Below are 23,219 nucleotides of genomic sequence, written 5' to 3'. Positions count from 1 at the left end.
TAAAGTATTAAAGTATTGAGCCTTAAAGTATTCTTTTTAATTTTATATGAAACAATATACTTTATTTTTCTGCTGTCACAGACCCAGCAAGTGGTTTTATTCTGAAAGTTACATAGAACATTTTGTAAGAGGAGGAGGAAGAAAGGGAAATATTCATGAAATTTTAAAAAACAAAACCAAAATCTTAGATAACTTTTAGTATCTGTTCCATTCACACATTAATAAAGTTCATCTGAAAATTTTACATAAAAGGAGAAGAGAAACAAGAGCAGAGGCGAAAAAAAAAAAAAAAAAAGCACGTCGGCACAGAAAAAGTCACAGGGGAGAAGCAACCCGCAGAGAATTTCCAGAATAGACCTTATTCTTCCTCCCAAATCAGAAGGATGCTCAGCTGGAACACTGGGGCTTTACTAGATCAATCTCCCCAAAGTATTATCGAGTATGCAGCACCCAAGGGAAAAGAGGGAAGTGAGCGGGCTGGGGGTGGATATGAGAGAAGGAGACACGCTTAATAGAGGAGATGGTGAAGGGCGGAGGAGGTAGATATGTATGTAGAGACAGTGCTGAAGAGCACGTAGAAAAAGGTCCTGAGTTTCATTGTTCTAAAAAAATCAATTTCTTTATTAATTCTACCCCACATTGAACTTAGTAAAAATTCCTCCTTTATAAATTAATCTTGTGTGTGTGTGTTTCATTACTATTTTGCTCTTGTTTAAGAGAGGCTCGTGATCTGCTTGAGAGATGCCAGTGAAGCTTGGCATGGTTACACCCATGCCCAGAATGATGTCCAGAATCTCAAATGACCCCAGACACAAGCCAGACAAATCTAGTGCGTTCTAGGGGGATGGTTTGCCCATCAGTTCCTGTGCAAAATCCCAGGTCTAGGACCCCATGGCTGTTAATGTCCTGGGATTTCCCCTCATGGAAATCATTTCAGTGTCTGACTGGGCTTCTCAGATGGAGGGTAGAGGACAGATCCAGCTCAGGTATGACCTCCTGCAGATCTGGGTCTGAAAAGATAAAGGCATGCTAGTCCCCAGCACAATGAAGGCCTCAGGACTCCTTGGGCTTCCATGCTTGTAAAGTGCTGAATTTTGAGGAGAGGTGACATCATGTCTCCAGGAAGTTGCTGTACCTCCACTGGGGCCACCATAAGAAAACGATATCTGCTGTGGAAGAGACTTATCCTGGAGGAATCTCCTGCAAAAACACATCTGTCCTTGAGATACCATCTGAGGCTCCTGGAGCCCAAGATCCATCATAAGGTGTGACATGAAATCAAGTCCCACTGAAACACCGTGAGGAAGCGTGCTGATTCCTTTGGTAGCCAGGCAGGGCGTCTGGTTGAAGTGAGAAGTGGCGGGCCTTCCCATGGGGTTGGGGGTTGGCATTGGAACTGGAAGTTCAAAGATTTGTAAGTACCTATGCCCTTTCCTGGCATGTTACTCACTGATAAGAAGTAGAGTAAAGGGGCTGGAGGGGACCTATCATTCAGGCCAACTGAGGTCTTGATGCCACAATGGAATAATCAGGTAGAACCGGACACTGCAAACTCAAACATGTTAGACATCACAGTGGAGAGGAAGTCTGGGGACAGATGGCTCTGGAGGCAAGTCGACCTAGAGAGAAGACATCTGGATATTCACAGAAGCAGATCATGCACAGAGAAGCAGCAAGCCCTAAGAAGGCTATCACTGAAGGCAGCAGTATCTGGGCCTGCCATCAGGCCTGCCATGTGCAATGAAATCTTGAGATTTCCTGAGGGCAAGCCCAGCATTGATGACTGGATGGTACATGATGGGAGGTTTCAAAGGGTTCAGACCAGGAGAATGCACATGGCTGCTTGACACAGATTTATTCAAAGGCTTTTGCCCCAGGCAGTCTCAAACTGGAGGAGCTGTGCTGAAGCTAAGGGGATGTCTAGGAGGGGTGAAACGTGGTGACTATGATGGAGTTGACCATTAGTCCTTCTGCTGGGTCTGACTGGTTCTCTGAGGGTCCACAAAGCACTGTGGCATCCTGGACTTTGAGACACAGAGACCGTGGCCTAAAGCCCACACCATACTCCTGCTGAGGGTGCTCTCCAGATGGCAGAGGAGCCGTCTTCTGCTCAGTAGGAAGCATCCTGGAGCTGCCTGAATGCAGTTCATCATCTCCCCACTGGGCCTATCATCTTCTCATGGAGCATCTGAGAGTTGGATCCCATGCTGACATTTAAACTAATATTTCCTTCCATGACATTAGAATCACAGTAAACTCAAACTCAACCAGAGCTCATCGGTAGGGAATCATTTTTAGAAAGTCATGTGGGTAAGACTCAGAGGAAAAATGGGAATGTTCACTGAAAGCCTGGGATCATGGCAATCATCTCCATGCTGGACCTTAGGACTGTCATGCTTATCCCAGGAAGACCACTTTGAAATTTCTCTGCAAATTGCTGCTGAAATGTCTTGGCAGAAAAATCTTAGGGGATTTTGGAAGCAATCCCCTCAGTCGAAACCACTGAAGATCCTCTGGCATACTGTCTGGCCAAATGATTTAAAAAAGACCTGGTCTGGATGCAGGGTTGGGGACATTTGCCTTTCATTTCAGAGACCATCATGCTTGCAAATCCAGGAAGGCATATCTGATCCCTGGCGTGTTGGAATTGAGGGCCATACCCCTAGGAGCAGAGAATGTGGTGTAGTCATACTATCAGAATATGGTTCTGTTTGCCCAGGTGCCCAGCCTTCACTAGGGGTCATCTAGTATCGAGGGAGAGGCCCTAAGGCAAATTCCAAGGTCCATGTGGGTAACCCAGTATCCTGGAAGGAACACTGGGTATAGCCACTTGTCCCTGACTCTTCTTCTTCTGTTGATTAAACACTCTTGCTATAACTTCAGGCAAACTATCTGCTCAGGAGTCATATAATCTGGGCTATTGGATCCTAGGGACCCAGACTTGGAGCTTATGGAAGATGGAATCACTTCATCTGAAGAAAAGGGCACATCTTCACATCCAAAAAGGACAAGTGGAGCCTCTGTGTCTGTCTGGGACCCAGGTCCCTTACTCTGGTTTTGTTACTGAGCCATTCTGGCCTCTATCAGTCCTTCTGGTTTCTCTGGAGGGTCAGCTTACACTGCAGCATTTTGCATTCTTCAGGTTGCTATGAATGTATTTTCATCAGGGTACATCATACACTAGATTTGAGAGTTTGTAAGGAGATGCTGGAGACACAGGTTTGATCCCTGAGTTGGGAAGATCCCCTGGAGGAGTAAATGGCAACCCACTCTGGTATTCTTGCCTGGGAAAATCTCACAGACAGAGGAGCCTGGCAGACTACAGTCCATTGGGTTGCAAACAGTCGAACATGTCTAAGCCACTGAAAACACATGATGCACACACAAGAAGTTCTGCTGATGCTCGAGCTCCTCATGATGTAGTCTATCTGGGCACTCTCCCAGGGTGTGGGAATCTCAACTCGACACCAGTGGAGAGGGAAGGGGCAGAGGACACTGGGATCTGCCAGAGCCATTGCCCCTGTGAGAGATAGGTGGTTTCTCCCTTTGCAGGCATCAGATTTGGCACAGAACCATGGAGGGACAGTAAGTAAGTTGGCAGGGCTGCCTGCAGAAGGAATCCATTTGTTTTCCACCCCAGGCTTATCCCAGAGGACACATGGGAACAGCAGGCGTGGGTGCTGGTGCCAGAACACATGGAGTTAGCTGCTGTTTGGTATCCAGGGAAGAATTCCAGCCCTGGTTGGTTTTCTGGGAGAGGTTTCAGGTCATTCCAAAGTCAAACGTGTTCAGACAGGTTTGCTTCTCTTTGACTTGCTGCTAGGGATGTTGTGGGTGTAAAAAGGGGTGGCAGTTTCCATTTGACCCTCAGTGCAGTTTCTGTAGCTTGAGAACATACACATCATCCGGTCTGTCTTTGGAGCAGGTGTGGGCTTTGGTTAATAATCTGACTATGGCAAAAGTCTGGAAGACCTGTGGGTCCTGTGAGATGATAGAATTGCCAGGGTGTTGTGTGCTGGGAATCCTGAGAGTTTACTGAGTCAGCAGAACTCTGACCAGAAGCTCTCTGACCAAAGCAGTGTGGGGCAATACCTTGCTCCCTTGGCACAACTTTCAGCCCCATTCTTCAGGTCCAGCTCTCACCCGGCCTGAGGAGTGCTTGCTGGGTATGGTTCCCACTCTCAGAGTCATAAAGCGGGAGGGACTGGGATTGACTGGCCAGCCCCCTTGTTCCCTCTGCCTGGAGAATGTGAAAACCAGATAGGGATGCCCAGATGAAGCCACCACTTAAGGGAAGGACACCACCTCCTGGGCGTTGACTCTTTTGTGATAGAATTCCTCCCTTTAGGGTTACTGGACCATGCTGGTTGAATGCCTGAGCCTTCAGTCACAGCCAGGGACAGGCTCCCTGAACTCTGCTTTGAGCGCAGGAGGAACAGTTGCTGAGGCAGTGGCAGGGGCCCGCCGCTTACTGGGTACATCCCTTCACGTTGGCTGCCTGTCTGCCTTGCTCCTCTTAGATTGTCTGTGTTCTGGAAGTGAGTCTTGCAGCTTCAGCATTCTCTGAGTGTGCTTCCTGCTTCTGAAGGAGAACCTCACATGCTGAGGCACACAGTTCACAGGGGTTACCATGCTGCAGTGCTAATCCTAGAGCTTGGAGGTCTAGAAGCCGTGCTCTCAAAGGCAACCCTCAGCCTTCAGGAGTTCAGTTTTTCTTTAATCTGCACTGGCACACAAAAGAACTTTCCAAAGATGACCTCTGCCACCTAAACTGAAGTGAATTTCCAGGTGAAAATTGGGTTGACACCAGTGAGTTCCACAGTTAGCCCGCGGAGAAGGCAGCGTGGGAACAGGGAAGGGGAATCAGGCTTTGGTCCAGGGCCCAGACAGCTGCTGAGCTGGGTGGCACCTTTCCCTCTTCCATCTCCCCACTGCAGCTCTTAACATTTGCTAATCACTGGAAGGACCGTGGAAATGAAGCATATCAGAAATAACTTGGAAAGGTAAGTTGGGGAAATTTTTAGAAAACATTGAAATGATAGGTTACAAATTTGGAAGTTTTCTTTTTTTTTGTCGGGAGTGAGGAACTACTAAGATTTCTGAATATGGGCGTGACATGATTATGACTTGGCTTTAGAATGACCCACTCTCCCATTATTGTTTAGAGGAGTAAGAGTCAACCCACTTCCAGATACAAGTAGGAGAATACCAAACCAAGATGACTTGGATGAGAGATATTTACTAACTCATGTAGGAAGCTGTCCCGTAACTGTAGGGAGGGATTCGGTTGCTTTTTCACAAAGTAATGACAGGATTTGACACCAAGAGACTGGCTGAGGATATCAACAAAGGACATAGAAAAACAGCAACAAAAAGGGACCAATGTCAGAAACTCACAGAATCTCAGGAAGAAAACTGGAAATCAGAAGCAAACTACATTTCTTATTATCTAATTTTTGCTGCTTCTAGTTTAGTGTGAGAGCTCGCCTCTACCCCCAAATAAGTATTTTTAAATGAAAATAGCTCAATACGAATACACAGTCTCTTAGGAATAACACATTCTTATTTCAGAAGACCAATTTAGCCAAGCATAAGTATAACTAAAAGAGTTCTTTCTCTATAGACAAGACCTCTGATACATTTCAAAATAATTTTATTTTACTTACTGTCACTTAAAGTAATTAGAACATTCATTCTTAGTGGCTACTGGTCACCTTAGGAACAGTTTCCACAGTCATATAGAGAGCAACGCTGAAACTATAAACTCAGCAACCCACAGAGCACTGGTTCCTCCCTGGAAGCAGGAAGGGGACTGTTGCTACAGTGATCTGAAGCCAGGCAAGGTGTTCATCAAGATTTTCAGAATGCCCACATCAGGGGCACCTCTTCACGTGTCTTGGTAGAGTGTTCTCCAAGATCTTTTTGTAATCACTATGAGATCGTATTTTGTACAGCAGAATAAAGGGATACAGAGTTGAAACCGAAAAATGACTATTCCTCATCTTTTCCTTTAGACTGAGCCTAGTTAACACATTACTTCTGTCATTCTTCTGAGTACTCTGGCTGTGAATGGCAACACTTAGCCAAGGCAGGTGTCAGTCAGTGCTCTCCCACATAATTTTTTTTTTCACCAATAGACCAAAATGTTATAGTCATAAGAAACAGGTATTTATGATTCTGTGGGGAAACTACAGGGGATGTTGAAGCTTTGTAGATGATGAAGTTGATGCCAGGCAACCTGCTATTGCATAATGATTCTACTGCCAACACCTAAAGACTCAACTTCTTGCCCTTGGGGTGATGTGCTTTTGCCACAGAAATAGCAAAAATGTCTAACTTGAAATTAACAGTGCTACATTCTGTAAAATTATATCAGAGACTGATGCTAAAGCTGAAACTGCAATACTTTGGCCACCTCATGCGACGAGTTGACTCACTGGAAAAGACTCTGATGTTGGGAAAGGTTGGGGGCGGGAGGAGAAGGGGACGACAGAGGATGAGATGGCTGGATGGCATCACCGACTCTGTGGACATGAGTTTGAGTGTACTCCGGGAGTTGGTGATGGACAGGGAGGCCTGGCGTGCTGTGATTCATGGGGTCGCGGAGAGTCGGACACGACTGAGCGACTGATCTGATCTGATCTGATCTGATAATTTTTAGATGAAGCCCTCAGATGCCACACATTTCTTGAGCGGATTTGAATGAATGAAAAAAAGCAAACATTATAGAATTATAGACACAGGTGTAAACACTTAATATATACTGGGCGCATAGCATGTGCCAATATGTTTATTTATAGCAAATTATTCAAACCTTTTAAGGAAGGTATTTTACCATTATACTCTTTTCATAGATGAGAAAACTAATAGAAAAGGAGATTGAGAAATGGTTGTCATGAGTTCCAAATGAAAGTAAGAAACAGAATGCCATCCATGATATTTGCATATCCCCAATATATACATGTATACAATGTATATTGAGTGCTGAGGAACTGATGCTTTCAAACTGTCGTGCTGTTTTGTTGGAGAAGACTCTCAAGAGTCCCTTGGACAGCAAGGAGATCAAACCAGTCAATCCTAAAGAAAATCAATCCTGAATATCCATTGGAAAGATTGATGCTGAAGCTCCAATACTTTGGCCACCTGATGTGAAGAGCTGACTCATTGGAAAAGACCCTGATGCTGGAAAAGGTTGAAGGCAAAAGGAGGAGAGGATGATAAAGGGAAAACAGTTAGATTGCATCACTGACCCAAGGGACATGAAAATTCGAGCAAACTCCCGGAGATAGTGAAGGATGGAAGAGCTTGGTGTGCTGCAGTCCGTGGGGTTGCAAAGAGCTGGACACAACTTAGCAACTGAACAATAACAACAAACAACAGTGTATACACATACTTATTTTGTCCTTTTTTCCCTCTTTCTTCTCCCAGCTTCATCACACAAAACAGTTTAGAACCTGGATAGGATGAGCAACAATCTTCAGGACTATAAATGAAAGCTGCTCTTAATTAGCAACTCAATGAGCAGATTTCCAGAAGACAATGTTCCATTCTCCTTTGGAACAAAGTGTTCGTGGACATTTGCCTCTGAGAGGTAGCTGGTAAAGAGCTCCTGGTGGCTCTTCTTATCCTGTCTCCACAGTTTGCAGTTACAGTTCAGTTCAGTTCAGTCGCTCAGTCGTGTCCGACTCTCCGCGACCCCATGAATTACAGCACGCCAGACCTCCCTGTCCATCACCAACTCCCGGAGTTCACTCAAACTCATGTCCACAGAGTCGGTGATGCCATCCAGCCATCTCATTCTCCGTCGTCCCCTTCTCCTCCCGCCCCCAACCTTTCCCAGCATCAGAGTCTTTTCCAGTGAGTCAACTCGTCGCATGAGGTGGCCAAAGTATTGCAGTTTCAGCTTTAGCATCAGTCCCTCCAATGAACATCCAGGATTGATCTCCTCTAGAATGGACTGGTTGGATCTCCTTGCAGTATAAGGGACTCTCAAGAGTCTTCTCCAACACCACAGTTCAAAAGCATCGATTCTTCGGCGGTCAGCCTTCTTCACAGTCCAACTCTCACATCCATACATGACCACGGGAAAAACCATTGCCTTGACTAGACGGACCTTGGTTGGCAAAGTAATGTCTCTGCTTTTTAATATACTATCAGTTACAACATGCACACAATTCAATGCATTAATGAGTTCTCAGGATCTTGTGAACTGAGGACCTATTTCCAGAATGATTTAGTACAGTTCCCTCTGAAATTCATGGCAACAGAGGAAATAATTAGGCTCAAAAGGGTTTTACTTAAAATATTGTGTCTCTGCTTATCTAAAATGACTGTGCTAATTAAGACTCTCATAAATTTTCCGGATACACTTCAACTCTGAGGACCTGGGTCTTGGCTTCAGGTGTTCCCCTGGGGTCTGGCACAATGCTGGGAGACCCCCAAGGTGGGAGTAGCTCAGACTGGAATCCCTAGAGGAGATATGTAGCTCATTTTGGACACAGGCTCTTCTATTGTATGGACATACATTCAAAGGCCCTTTTTTTTTTTTTGGTTTTGCACTTTTTTTCTGTAATCATATTTAAGTCGATCTGCTTGAGGTTAAAAAAAATATATTAGTCTAATCAGGGCTACATCAAGTGTGGTCTACAGACCAGCTGATGGTCTGTGGATTGTTACTAGCCATTTCATTGAACAATAACTATAGAACATTAAAGCAACATTTAGAAACTTTTACAGCAATTTCTCAGGTTATGTCCATTAAATTTTTTTAAAAATTTAAAAATGGGTCTTATATTCTTACATTTTTTTTTCTATTTTTATATGATTTATCTTCTAATAGTTGATTTTTTTCCCTTCTAAAGGATCATACTTCCTGCTTTTTTACATATTGGGTAATGTTTTTATTGGATTGGGGATTGTGTAAATCTTCAGTTGTGAGTACTAAATTTTGCTTTGTTCTCTTACACAGCTGTGAACTCTTTTCTGGCATGAACTTGTGTTGCCAGGGGTCAGTTTGGTCCTCTCAAGTATGCTTGTGGGCTGCCTCTAAGCAGTAAGCTCAGGTGAGGTAGGATTCTTCATGTTTCTTTTCTCTGAAGGGATCATACTCCTAATGGAACTTTTGCTCAGTATGTGAAAAACCATTGTTTCATGTAGTATTCTGGTTTCCTAGTTGTTTAAATTAGGGAGTGAATCAGTCCCTTTGCCATTATGGCTAGAAACACATGTACTAGGACTTCATCTTAACATCTTTCATCTTTATATCCAGCAATTCACTGGTAGGAATTTTACTCTATTTTTTAGAAAACTATCAATCAATAACAGAAGAAAAGTTAAAGAACCAAAATAAATGAAAAACAACAACAAAACAAAACAAACAATTCAATTAAGAAATGAACAAACAACTTGAAAAGAATTTCACTGAATAAGATTTACAAATGGCTGATAAATGCATGAAAAGACCCAAAATCACTAATCATCAGGGAAATATAAATCAAAACCCACAATAAGATACCCCCTTAGACTCCTTAGAAAGATTAGTTTCAAAACAATGACAACAAGCTACAGAAAATAACAGACCTTGGGGAGAAAATGAAACTCTAGTCCATCACTGATGGAAATATAAAACGATGCAGCCTCTGTAGCATATAGTATGGCCATTCTTCAGAAGATTAAACACAGAATTACCACATGATCGAGCAATCTCACTTCCAGATATATACTCAAAAGAATTGAAAGCAGGGATCCAAAAAGATATGTGTACACCATATTCATAGCAGTCTTATTCACAATAGACGAAAGGTGAAAGCAGCTCAAGTACTGGTAGGATGAACAGATGTTTTAAATGTGATGTATACATATAATATGAGCTTCCTTGGTAGCTTAGCTGGTAAATAATCCACCTGCAATGCAGGAGACCTTGGTTTGATTCCTGGGTCGGGAAGATCCCCTGGAGAAAGGATAGGCTACCCACTCCAGTATTCTTGCGCTTCCCTGGTGGCTCAGATGGTAAAGAATTTGCCCATGATGCAGGAGACCTGTGTTTGATTCTTGGGTTGGATAGATGCCGTGGAGGAGGGCATGGCAACCCACTCCAGTATTCTTGCCCAGAGAATCTCCACAGACAGAGGAGCCTCAGGTCACAAAGAGTCAGACACAACTGTGCAGCTAAGCACAGCACAGTATACACATATAATAGAATATTATTCGGCCCTATAAAAGAAGGCACTTCTGACATATTCTATAACATGAACAAACTTTGAAGACACTGTAACCGAAATGAGCCAGACACCAAAGACAAATCCGATGTGATTTCACTGACACAGGGGACATGGAATAGTCAAACTGATGCAGTCAAAGTAGAAGAGTGGCTGTTTGGGGCTGGGGAAGGTGAGAATGGGTAATTATTGTTCAATGGATATAGATTTTCAGTCTGGGAAAACAAAAAATGTTTTGGAAATGGACACTGGTGATAGTTGCCCAACAATGTGAATATACTCAATCCCCTGAACTGTGCACTTACAAACGGCAAAACAGTGAACTTCATGTGCATTTTACCACAAAGAATACTTGAGATAGAAAAGCAACTTCATCTTCACTTTGGTTAGCTTGAGAATCACTGAATTTTAGAGGCTGAAGGTAGAAAAAGGCTGAAGTGAGTGGAAGTTTGACGAAATTTCCTACCAGAGCTCAAGATGACAAGCAATAGCATTTCAAGCCACCCAGGTGCTTCCAACCAGGGAACCAGGAAGGTCTAAGTGAGTCAAATCTTACAGAACCTGCCATCATGGCTATTTTTGTATCGTCTGTTTTCCTTTTCAATTAGCAGTAAAATCTTTAACAAAGATCTGTGTGGAAGGCTTCATGAATAGTGAGGAAAGCAGAATCTGAAGAGGCTGCATTCTGTAGTACATCTTGGGGAGAAACCTTGAGAAACTAAGGAGGTAATGGTTGCTCTAAAGAGGAAAAGCAATTAAGTTCCTGTAGTCTGAGGGAAGAAGAGGGACAATCAGCCTAGGACATATTATTTATCATGACAAAAGAGAATTGTATTAAATAATATGTATAACATGATCCTATTCCTATATGGAAGAAAAAATATATATTTCTATGTATATATGCATAGAAGAAAATCTCTGGAAGAATATAAGTGAAACTAACATTATAGCAATATCATATGTATGTCCATATATTAATATATGTATATAGTGGGCTTCTGGTGGCTCTATGGGAGAGGAGCCTGGTGGGCTACAGAGGAGCCTGGAGCCACAAAGAGTCGGTCACAACTAAGCATGTGCACATGTGTATATAAATATGTAGATATATATGTATAGTCAGTTTGTAAATTAAAGTATCTCTGTGGCAAACAACAAGAGCGCAGTGCTATAGCATTGGTTGTATCTCTGTGGTCAGATCATGGGTGTTTTGTGCTTTTTCTTTGTAAGTTTATCATCTGTTGTTCACACTGGGTAGGCAAAACTTTTATAATCAGGGAAAGAAAGCAATTTTTATTTAAAAGTTAGGAAAGGATTGTTGGGAGTGTTATGTGGTTCAGGTTTGAGATACCTTTAACTGTTTTTGGAGATCTATCCATAAATTAGTCTGTTTCATTATCTCTCATTCCAGTTTTGTTTTTAGCATTACAGATCAGATGAACTTACACATTATAAGGTAACAATGCCTACCATTTTACATACTAGAAATGCATTTCATTCATTTAGGTCAGATAAGATTAGAGTAATTAAGGTCACTGGACTTTGCCATTTAACAAATCCTCAAATCCAATTCTAATCTCATTCATTAATGTCACAATAAAGGGGTTAATTGCTAACATATAATGTTTCAGAACCACTCTGACACAAATATTATAATATTATTAATAGATGCTATTAATGCCTTGCTTTCTAACTTTGGAGAAGGGCTGATGTATTCAGTACTTAAAGAGTTACACAGAGTTAGTGGTTCTGAAGAGGTTATCCCTGGGGTAACTCATTATCGCTTGTACAAGCACGGAATGTTCTGTGACAGGAGAATGTCTAAAATGAAACAATCCAGTTAATCAAGATGGGGCATGCCTGTGGTGACTCTGCAGTATGAGCAGATGCTGTCAGCTCCTGAACTGTCACCATGAAGCCTCGTGGCTGAGGCAAGGTCCCAGCCCAGAACAGGTTGGCCGCTAATGTGGGGGATTCTGAGAGCCTGTTGCCACATCAGACTCACGCTTGGTTGCTTCACTTCAGCTCTCACCCAGCTGGAAAGGACAATCTGGTAGTCTTACGAGTCTCCCACACCAAACCTTTCACCACTTTAAAACAGAGACAAACCAACAGATTTGAATAGTAATCTCTCTCTTTTTTTCTTCTTCCATTTCTTACAAAGATATAAAGGGGAGTGAAAATTCCTAAAGGTGTACTTGAAAGGTCAGCCACCAACCAAATGTACTATCTCAATGTTTGGAATCCTCTCAAACCATTAAAAAGTATATCATTAATGGTTTTTAAAAACGTGGGGATGTGTTTGCCTCATGCTTGTACTGTGAAAAGAGCAGATTATGAATGTAACCCTGTGAATATGGGGTATGATTACAATATTGTAAACTAATAAGATATAAAAGATGAAAAGAAAAAAAATGACTCAATGTCAAGATTAGAAAGGGGTGTTTAAAGGTCAATTTTTCTTTTGCTTTTTTTAAAAAAATTTTTCTGGCCTATTCACTTTCCTATATTTTCTAAATTTTCTAGAATAGAAATATATTACTTTCTAAAAAATTTAGAAAGGCTCCCAACAACTGTAATTTTTAAGGTTGTCTCTAAACCAATGAGAGGGTAGCTTCTATTTCCTGATATCAGTTCAATAACAACAGATACTTTTCTATAAATCTCTATCTTGCCATGTTGAGATGAGGCCTAAATAGAAATAGTTCAACTATGTTACACTTTCCTCAAGCTAAAATTTTACATGTACCCTCATCTTCTTTATCACAGATTTAGAAAATTTATCCAGAAAGGGGAAAAGACATTGCCCAATCAGCTCTGCAGGTTCCCAAAGCTTCAACAGGAAGATTTAATAAGAGGCTTCCATGGTCCAAGGGGTCACTTCCTTTCAGAAATGCTTTCTCTCTCCTTACCCTGACATGAGGACAGAAAAAAAAAAATAATAATAATAATAATTGGCATTCATACTGTACTCAGAGCTTTAAAAGTGCTTTAAAAGTACTTTCACAAGTAATAAAAAAGAATGCAAAGAGAAATTCTCCAAAACCATCTCATGCCCTACTGACAAACACACCCCCTTATCTAAGCACGTTCTAACTTGGGTTACAAGTGGTGGCAAAGGGGATCCCAGAGGCACAGGGTAAGGGAAATTGCCATGTCACAGAACTGACTTGAGGCCAGGCACTGTTCTCATCAATTGACACACAGTATGTAGTCCTCGTGACAACACTGGTGAGACTGGAAGGAAGGGACTGGCACAACCGTTAAAAAAAATACAACATAAACATTAAGAAGAACAGCATGTGACAAAAACTGCTTAGAACCTACAGGCCCAAGTTGGCAGAAGATTCAACTTCCAGTAGACCTTGAGCCTTATTATACCATCATTATAGTACATGATCATATGCTAAATGACACAACCACAGGCACCATGACAGTTTCAAAACCGACTCATAAAAGACCAAAAAATGGACAGTAGCCCAATTCCTAGAAACTCCCACCCCTCCTCCAAGGTAGAATATTCTTTCCACTCATTAACTTATAAAATCATCCTGCCCATAAAAACTAACCATTCTCACACTCTGAGCCTCTCACCTTCTGAGACAGCCCACACTCTGTCAATGGAGTGTATATCTCTCTAAATAAACTTGTTAAATAAATTTGCTTTCACTTTCCAGTAACTCACTCTTGAATTCTTTCCTGCTTGAAAGCAAGAACCCTCACTTGGCAGACCATACAAGAGACTCACCCAAGACCTGGGACGTGACCATTCTCTCATGTCCCATTTTTCCTACAACACTGGGATGACGGTATCATTGTCCATATCAGGGGTCAGCAAAGTATAATCCATAGGCCAGCTTGAACCAATGGCTTGTCTTTGTAAATGAAGCTGTATTGGAACACAGCCACTCCCATTTGTTTTTTGTCTGTGACAAGAAAGTGAAGAGGAACTAAAAAGCCTCTTGATGAAAGTGAAAGAGGAAAGTGAAAAGGTTGGCTTGAAGCTCAACATTCAGAAAACAAAGATCATGGCATCTGGTCCCATCACTTCATGGGTAATAGATGGGGAAACAGTGTCAGACTTTATCTTTTTGGGCTCTAAAATAACTGCGGATGCTGATTGCAGCCATGAAATTAAAAGACGCTTACTCCTTGGAAGGAAATTTATGACCAACCTAGATAGTATGTTAAAAAGCAGAGACATTACCAACAAAGGTCTGTCTAGTCAAGGCTATGGTTTTTCCAGTGGTCACGTATGGATGTGAGAGTTGGACTCTCACATCCATACGCAAAGAAAGCTGAGCACCGAAGAATTGATGCTTTTGAACTGTGGTGCTAGAGAAGACTCTTGAGAGTCCCTTGGACTGCAAGGAGATCCAACCAGTCCATTCTAAAGGAGATCAATCCTGGGTGTTCATTGGAAGGACTGATGCTAAAGCTGAAACTCCAATACTTTGGCCCCCTCATGCGAAGAGTTGACTCACTGGAAAAGACTCTGATGCTGGGAGGGATTGGGGGCAGGAGGAGAAGGGGACGATAGAGAATGAGGTGGCCAGATGGCATCACCGACTCGATGAACATGAGTTTGAGTGAAAGTTGGTGATGGACAGGGAGGCCTGGCGTGCTGTGATTCATGGGGTCGCAAAGAGGCGGATACAACTGAGCGACTGAACTGAACTGAACTGATTCTCCTACTATAATTGCAAAATTGAGTATTTACAACAGAGATAATTTTTCCTGCAGAGCCTAAAGTATTTATTATCCAGCCCTTCACAGAAAATGTTTGCCAACCCCTGATTTACATGATACCTATGAGAAAAATGAGGCTCAGGGAAGTTCAATAATACCCCAGTGTCACTCAGCTAATTACTTTCAGGACCAAGATAAACACATGTATCTACCTTGCTTTAAGCTCATGTTCTTTTTCATTTCTCCAAATTATAACTCAAAAAATAAGACCTCAACTTTCAACAAAGTGTATCATATGTGTGGCACACCTTTCTTGGCACAAGCCAAGAAAGATGAGACATGAAGAACCACTTTTATATTTAGGAGACATTATGAGACACATTAACTGTTGGATTCCTTAAACCATCCCTTAAACTAAAAAGCATTCTACCATAGTTATTATTGATTATTATTGATATAATGTGTGTTAGTCACTCAGTTATGTCTGACTCTGCAACCCCATGGACTGCAGCCCATCAGGCTCCTCTGTCCCTGGGATTTCCCAGGCAAGAATACTGGAGTGGGGTGGAGTTTCCTTCTCAGGAGATCTTCCCAATCCAGGGATCAAACCCATGCCTCCTGCGTTGTAGGCATGTTCTTTACTGCCTGAGCCACCAGTGAAGCCCTCACATTAAAACATTCTAAAATATTTGATATGTATGATATGGTACCACTTCTATGACCTTGCTAATTTGTTCCTAGCCTAGAGAGAGAGGGGTAAGGAAACATATGCTTAAAATAAAAGCCTACTCTATTCGTCATTTTTAGCATGGCTTTTGTTGTAAATGTCAGTTTCTCTTTCAAGATCTCTTTTGCTTAACTCCTTAACCACTCAATTAGCTGTGATACGGGGCCTTGCAGAGATGTTTCACAGGTGCCTAATGGAAGAAACTGCTCTGGAAGAGTTGTTGATTCTCACTGCTCACACCACCTTACCCGCTGGTGACATAAAGATACAAGATGTCAAAGATGGAGACCAGAGCAGGGTGGAAGGCTAGCTCTTTTCACATCAGGGGCAGCAAAGGCAGCATGTTCCCAAGACCCCAGTCTTTCCTAGACAGAGTCCAGCAGTTTTGTGGAAGAAAAGCAGGGGAAACCTAGAGGATTCATTCTCGATATGGTCAGTGGTGAGGAGAATCTGGTTCTTTGGTTTTTCTTGTGAAACCCCAAGGAAAATGTCATGACCCTATTGAAAAGCAATTCCTCTGCTGTTGACGAAAAGGCATGGAGATTCAACCATCTACAGGAAGGAGTCAGCAGAGACAGAATGATATAGAGAGCATTTTAGAGTGGCACCTTCACCACAGGAAGAGAGGGAGAGTAAAACAAAGGAGTGAAAGTTAAAAACAGTGAAAGATTTTAAACCTATGATTTTACACTAAATTGCCATTGCACCTTGTCAAAAATCAGTTGCCCGTATATATTTGGGTATATGTCCATGCTCCCTGTTCTGGTCCATTGATCTATTTGTCAATCTTTAGACCCAACAGAACAGAGCCTTGATTACTGTAGCTTTACCACAAAACTTGAAATTAGATTTTATTAGTTCTCCAACTTTGTTCTTTTTGTCAGAGTGGTTTTGGCTATATTATATCCTTTGCATTTGTATGTAATTTTAGGATTAGCTGGCTGGCTGCATAGGTTTTGGTTGAGATTGCATTACATTTATAGATCAATTTGGAAAACACTGGTAAATGGAGTAGTTTATTTAGGAATATATCTTTTCATTTACATAGGTGTTAATTTCTCTTAGCACAGTGTTATGGTTTTCAGTATATAGATCTTTCTTATCTTTTACAAATGTATCCCTAAACATTTTATATTCTGATACTATTTGAGATTTTTATTTCTATTTCTGATCGTCCCTTGCTAGTCTATAGAAATACAATAGAATGTTTTTATTGATCTTTCATCCTGCAAACTTTCTAAATTTACACGTTAGCTCTTATAGCTTTTTTTTAGATTATACATAATTTTCTACATAGTTGATCATGTTCTCTGTGAATAATAATGGTTATACTTACAGAATGGTGAAAACAAAACCATTGATGTCTTCCTGATCATTATTCCTATAGGTTATTTTAAAAGTAGATTTTAGGGTAGAAAGAACAAAAATGCAAGAATCAGGGGAATAGTCAAGGAAAAATTTTAATAAAGAAGGAAAGAAAGACTAGAGCAAGGGAAGAATATGCAGATGGGGGCAGGATTTAGGTCGATTCCATGGGAAGTTCAAGCATTCTTCCAGCATTTGGAAGAATGTGATGTAGGTAAACAGTATTTGCAAATGTCCATAACTGGGCACCAGTGCCAACAAGTTGTAGAGAGAGATGCCCACAGCCGGACCCGTTTAGTGATCATGGATTTGTCTTTCCAATACACTCTTGTATCATGATGGTGGAGACTCCATTTTCAAGCTTACAATAATAATTTATTTACCAGACAGTGAGATTGAAAATACACCTCACACCATTAGTTGCAATCTCTAAGTTGATGAGACCAGACCCAACTTTTGGACATTACTAAGGAGTAAAGACCCATCTAGTCAAGGCTATGGTTTCTCCAGTAGTCATGTATGGATGTGAGAGTTGGACTATAAAGAAAGCTGAGCGCCAAAGAATTGATGCTTTTCAACCATGGTGTTGGAGAAGACTCTTGCGAATCCCTTGGACTGCAAGGAGGTCCAACCAGTCCATCCTAAAGGAGATCAGCCCTAAGTCTTCATTGGAAGGACTGATATTGAAGCTGAAACTCCAATACTTTGGCCACCTGATGTGAAGAGCTAACTCATTTGAAAAGACCCTGATGCTGGGAAAGATTGAGGGCAGGAGGAGAAGGGGATGACAGAGGATGAGATAGCTGGATGGCATCACCGACTCAATGGACATGAGTTTGGGTAAACTCTGGGTGTTGGTGATGGACAGGGAGGCCTGGTGTGCTGTTGTCCATGGGGTCGCAAAGAGTCGGACACGACTGAGCAACTGAACTGAACTGAACTGACTGGAAAGCACATATGGATCAATGTGACCCAAAAGGAAGTAAACATATCCATTCCTTGATCCAGCATGAACATATTTCTTATCCAACACAGCTTAATTATTGATTTTTCCCAGTGTTTTATATGATAATACCCCACAAAAGGGGCTTCCCTGATAGCTCAGTTGGCAAAGAATCCACCCGCAATGTGGGAGGCCCTGGTTTGATTCTTGGATTGGGAGGATCCCGTGGAGAAGGGATAGGCTACCTATTCCAGTGTTGTTGGGCTTCCCTTGTCGCTCAGCTGGTAAAGAACCTGCCTTCAGTGCAGGAGACCTGGGTTTGATCCCTGGGTTGGGGAGATTCCCCTGGAGAAGGAAAGGCTACCCACTCCAGCATTCTGGCCTGGAGAATTCCATGCATGGACAGTCCATGGGGTCACAGAGAGTTGGACATGACTGAGTGAACAAAAGAAACATGTTGAGTTTAAGTTAAAACAATTCTTCTTGGAACTGAATCATCAATCAAAACACAGACAAAGTCTTGTGCACTTTGCAGCGATTTTACTGTATGCATCTGTTTGTATTCTGACATGTGAATTCATCAGTTCATGTTCATGTAGGCCAGCAAGCCTGGTGCCACAAAAGAGCACTCAACCAGAGTCAGAAGACTTGGCTTTAAGTCCAGAAGACTCAAAGAATCAAAGACAAAAAACCCATGGAACAAATACAGAGAGGTGGGCCTAAGCAGCGGGTAAGGACACTGGAGTCTTTGGAGTCAGAGGAGAAGGGAAAGAGATTGAGAATGACAACAGAAGGGGTCACAAGTACTTACAAGTTTCATGTAAAGGAGATCTGAGAGGCAGAATCTGTGGGAGGGGTTTGGGCTCTTCAGTGGGAGAGATACAGGTTTCAGTTCTGGTTCTAACACTTCCTGGTTGTGTTAAACTAGCTTTTTTTAATAATAGTTCTCTTGACTTTGTTTCTCATTCTTTAAATTGGGATAATAATAATGCCCACCACATACAATTTTGGGGCAGCTTAAGTGATGTCACACAAATGTGCAAACATCTATAAATACGCTTGGGATATGAAGGTATAATCTGATAACATTACAGTGGAGGTCACCTCACACTCTAAACAAACACTTATTGAGCACCAACCATGTGCTAACACTGTTCCAGGCACTTAGGTTACATTAGTGAACAAAACAGGAAAATCTGTGCCTTACAGTCTGTTAGAGGTGATGATCCGTGGACATAATAAATACATGTACATCAGGGGTGTGTAGCAGATGCTCCTGTCTGCAAGAAGGAAGCCTCACACAGCACATTAGATGAGGCAACCCCACATCCTGTGAGCCACACAGATTATGTTAAAAGATGAAGGATCCAGTCTGCAGTTTCCTGATTACCACTGAGGTCTTGAAGTCTGAGCAAGGGAAACAGAAAAGAGTGACATTGTATGGTGCTTTGAACAGCAGTGCTGACACCAAGTTGCCACTGAGCCTTGTTTTCTTGGGGGCAGCAGATGTGCAACTTTAAGATTCACAACATCAAGAACCAAAGTAATGCCTTCCCGTCTCTCTATTTTGATGTCCTCCTCCTGTAAACCATGTCTGGGAGGGCAGATCGCAGGCTCTAGGGAATTGCCCAGGGAAACTAAGCTGCCATTGCTTTATTTCCCCTTCCCTGTGCTCTCATTTAAAACTACCCCACCCCCTTAAAAACCAATTGCTGACTTTTTTTTTTGCCAATCCTTCAAAAAAAGAGAAAAGTTTTGATACTGTTCATAAGATAGTTCCATTGAAGAAAAGTGATAAAAAGTCAGAACAAAGTTTATCCTGAGAGTCAAAAGAAATGAGGAAATATAATTCCCAGCTTAAAAACCAAGCTGTTCTTTTGAAATCTATTGGGGGAAAGGGTGGAGAACATTGATATTCTGCATCAGTGCCTTCGTACTTAAAAGGAATATATTGGGCTCTATAATTTAACTGCCAAATCTGACATTCACATCCATCTGGACATTTTTAAAAGGATCCTTGAGCCAGTCAGAATTGGCAGTGGGCTGTGTAATCACACCTGCACATGGCACAGGAGTTTTTTAATAGGCAGCAGTTAGAGCAAGAAAGTGTTGCTTGATATGCCTTCATTGAGAACCCACACTTAAGCATGTTAGCATGTGTGAATAAATAAACTTTAAAGCTCTTTGTTAACAAGCCTTTGTTTTTTATTCCCTACAAATCAAATTAGTTGGGCACCCAGTTCATTTTGAGATTATTTGGAAAATGTTTTGTTGTTCTAAAATTTCCTTTGTACCAAAGTTTTGCAGAGTTAAAAGGTAAGCCAAAAACCTCCACGACCAGTGAAAGAAAAACGCATTAAACCAACAACAAATTAAATATTATAAACACCCACACAATAGGAGAGTGTAAGTAAAGTTTGGGTCTCTAAGCACATGTCAACCTCCACATGGGATTTAGCTCTGACTCACTGCCCACAAAGAGAAACTAATGCTTATATAACCCATCCAGGGAGCGTGACTTCAGAAAGTCCAATTTAGGCAGCCAGGTCTCTCTTTTTACCATCCCTGTTAGTGTACCTCTAACTGCACATATCTCAGCACCATCTGGGAGTGAAGCTGTTGTAGGATGGGGGATATTTTTAAGGTGATTTTCAGGGAAAGATCAAAGGTGATGGGAAAGGAAGCCTCCTTACTAGGGAGAGCCCAAATAAGGAATTATCTTCAACTACCTACTCTGCTTCCTTTAGCAGAGCTTATTTTGGGAAAGGCAATGATATAGTCCACAAAAAGCACTTGGGATGGTCTTATTAAGGAGGGACCACTGACTCGGGCTACTCTGCTTCTTCAGAGTCATGGTCACTGTGTGAGAATCCTATATGGAATGGCCATCATGCATGGCCTCATCCCTATGCAGGAGATTCCATGATACAGCTTTTGGGGAATGAGTTAATACCTTCCGAATACCAACGTGGAGGAGGACATCCAAAACACATGGGAAATTAAAAATTGTATCTAAAATGCAGGGTGGGGGCCTGCAGGCAGCTACGAACACACGTGCAGGAATCTGGCTTCTCCTGTTGTGCCAGGGATTTCCTCTTCCTCACCTCCCCCTCACTCGTTTTTTGCTTTGTCACTTCATATTTGTCTTCTGAATGGACCCTCCATTTCTGACACAAAAGCCACTTTCACCCTTTTTGTGCGGAAAACTCTTAAAAATCAGAGCTGCCTAACACAAAAGACTATAGTCACCCCAAACACTGTTTGAAAACAAAATCATGTTTCTTGCTAAATTTGGTTCTTTGGGGTAAATTGAAAGCAGATATATGAATTTATAGGATAAAATTCATGGCCAATTTGAACTGCTGAAATAAGTGGGAAAAAAATCATTTTCTATTTCTTAGCCAGGAGTGAAAACTAGGATGGGCAAGTGAGGACACAAGATTTTCTAATCATCACAAACGTGACTTGAACCCTCAAGTCTGGGAGGGATATGTCCTGGTGGGAAGGGTGGGGATAATATTTAGGAAAAGAGTTGTTCTCAACAGGATCACAAGTTTGGATTGTGTAGTAGTTTTCCTATGACTAATATTTGTTTCTGGTGACAAAAGCCAATTCTTAAACAGAAAGAATGGTGCTCGTATTTAACGAAACATGGCTCAATTCAGCCACTTTAAGAACAATCAGTGATTGACATGGACATGAATATATCTCACACAAATGGATCAGCCAGAATTCAGATAACAAAACCACTTTAGATGTTTTAAGTGGAAAAGGATTTAAAAGGAATTAAATGCTTACAAAATGGATAGAAGGGCTCTAGGGTTGATTCCTGCATGAATGACTTAGAGAACAACACTGCAGAACCTGCTCGCTGGGGACATTATTCTCCATCATCATCTGGTACCCAGGAAATCAGGGAGCTTCTGTTTCAACTGCAGGCTCTAGTTCTGCTGTACCTCTGCTGAGGTTAGCTCAGCAAAATGGTCACCTTGCCTTTTGAGATGTAGCACCTTAGGGATAAACCTTGGGACCCTTGAACTGCTTCTACAGGAAAACCACGACTGTATACCAACACAGAGTCAGACTCTGCATGTATGCCTCCTAATCATGCTCAGATACATGTACCTGAAGGAAGTCAGGTCATTTGAAGACATAAGAGAGATGGAAAATCAAATATTTAGCTTCCTAAAAGCTAAATATTTATATGGCATAAAGTGGTGGTTCTCAAACTTTCTTCCATATTAGAACTCCCTGGGAAGATTTTAGGATCCAAATGTCCAGGCTACACATCATAATGAGTCGATTTAAAACCTCTGGGACTTCATATGTTTTTTAATAAAATACATCACAGGCAATTGCAATGTGCAGCTAGGAGTGAACCACACATACAAAGCAGGGCTTCTCCAACTTCATGTGAATAATCTGGGTACTCTGTGAAAATGCAATCTGATTCAGTCTGTCTGAGTTGGAGCCCAAGATTCTACATTTCTAATAAACCCTCAGGTGTTGCTAAGGCTGACGCAGATGAAACTTTGAGTAGCAGAGGGGTACTGTAGTGGTTCTCAAATTTTACTGTGCCTGAGAGTTACACTGACTCTGGAGGGGTTGTTAAAACATAGACAGCTAAGTCCCACTTCCAGCATTTCTGATTCAGTACATCTGTAGTAGCACCTGGGAATTTGAGTCTCTAACATGCTCTTAGGTGATTCTGAAGCTGCCTGTTCTGCAGACACAACACCGCCGATGCAAAGCAAGCTACAAGAGGGTTGGAGTGATGTTGAGCAAGCTGGTTGCTGTATCTGCAACAGATGGCCACCATGTGGAGTTTCTAATGAATTCAAAGAGTTTATATTCCACTTGGATCTAACAGATAGAGAGGGACTCAGAGGAGAAAGTGAAATGCAATTACTTATGCCAAATCCAGTTACCTTTATCTATCTTCCTTCCATACATGGAATTGCTGCTGAGTTCACTGGGGAGACCTCACAGGAACATATAGCTGGGTGGCAGAAACAAGAAAAAGGGAAGAGAATATTAGTTTTCCATCTCAGTAAACAGACAGGACTGTTTATCTCCATATTTTACTCTTTGGATAATCAAGGGAAAATATCTGAACATTAGATGGATGGCAGAGATAAACAGTCTGTGGCCCATGTGGTTCCCATGGGAAGAGATTTCAAGTGGCATCCTGCTTACAGCTATTTCATTACACACACTTCAGGCGTCCGGTATTGAGTCTTCACTGCAGTGCACTCTGTGGGAGATTTTTCTGAATGCATCA

Source organism: Moschus berezovskii, chromosome 18 (genome assembly GCF_049115385.1).
Source record: "Moschus berezovskii isolate FMDL1 chromosome 18, NW_MosBer_1.0, whole genome shotgun sequence".
NCBI classification, from domain to species: Eukaryota; Metazoa; Chordata; class Mammalia; order Artiodactyla; family Moschidae; genus Moschus; species Moschus berezovskii.
This window is presented reverse-complemented; position numbering follows the sequence as displayed.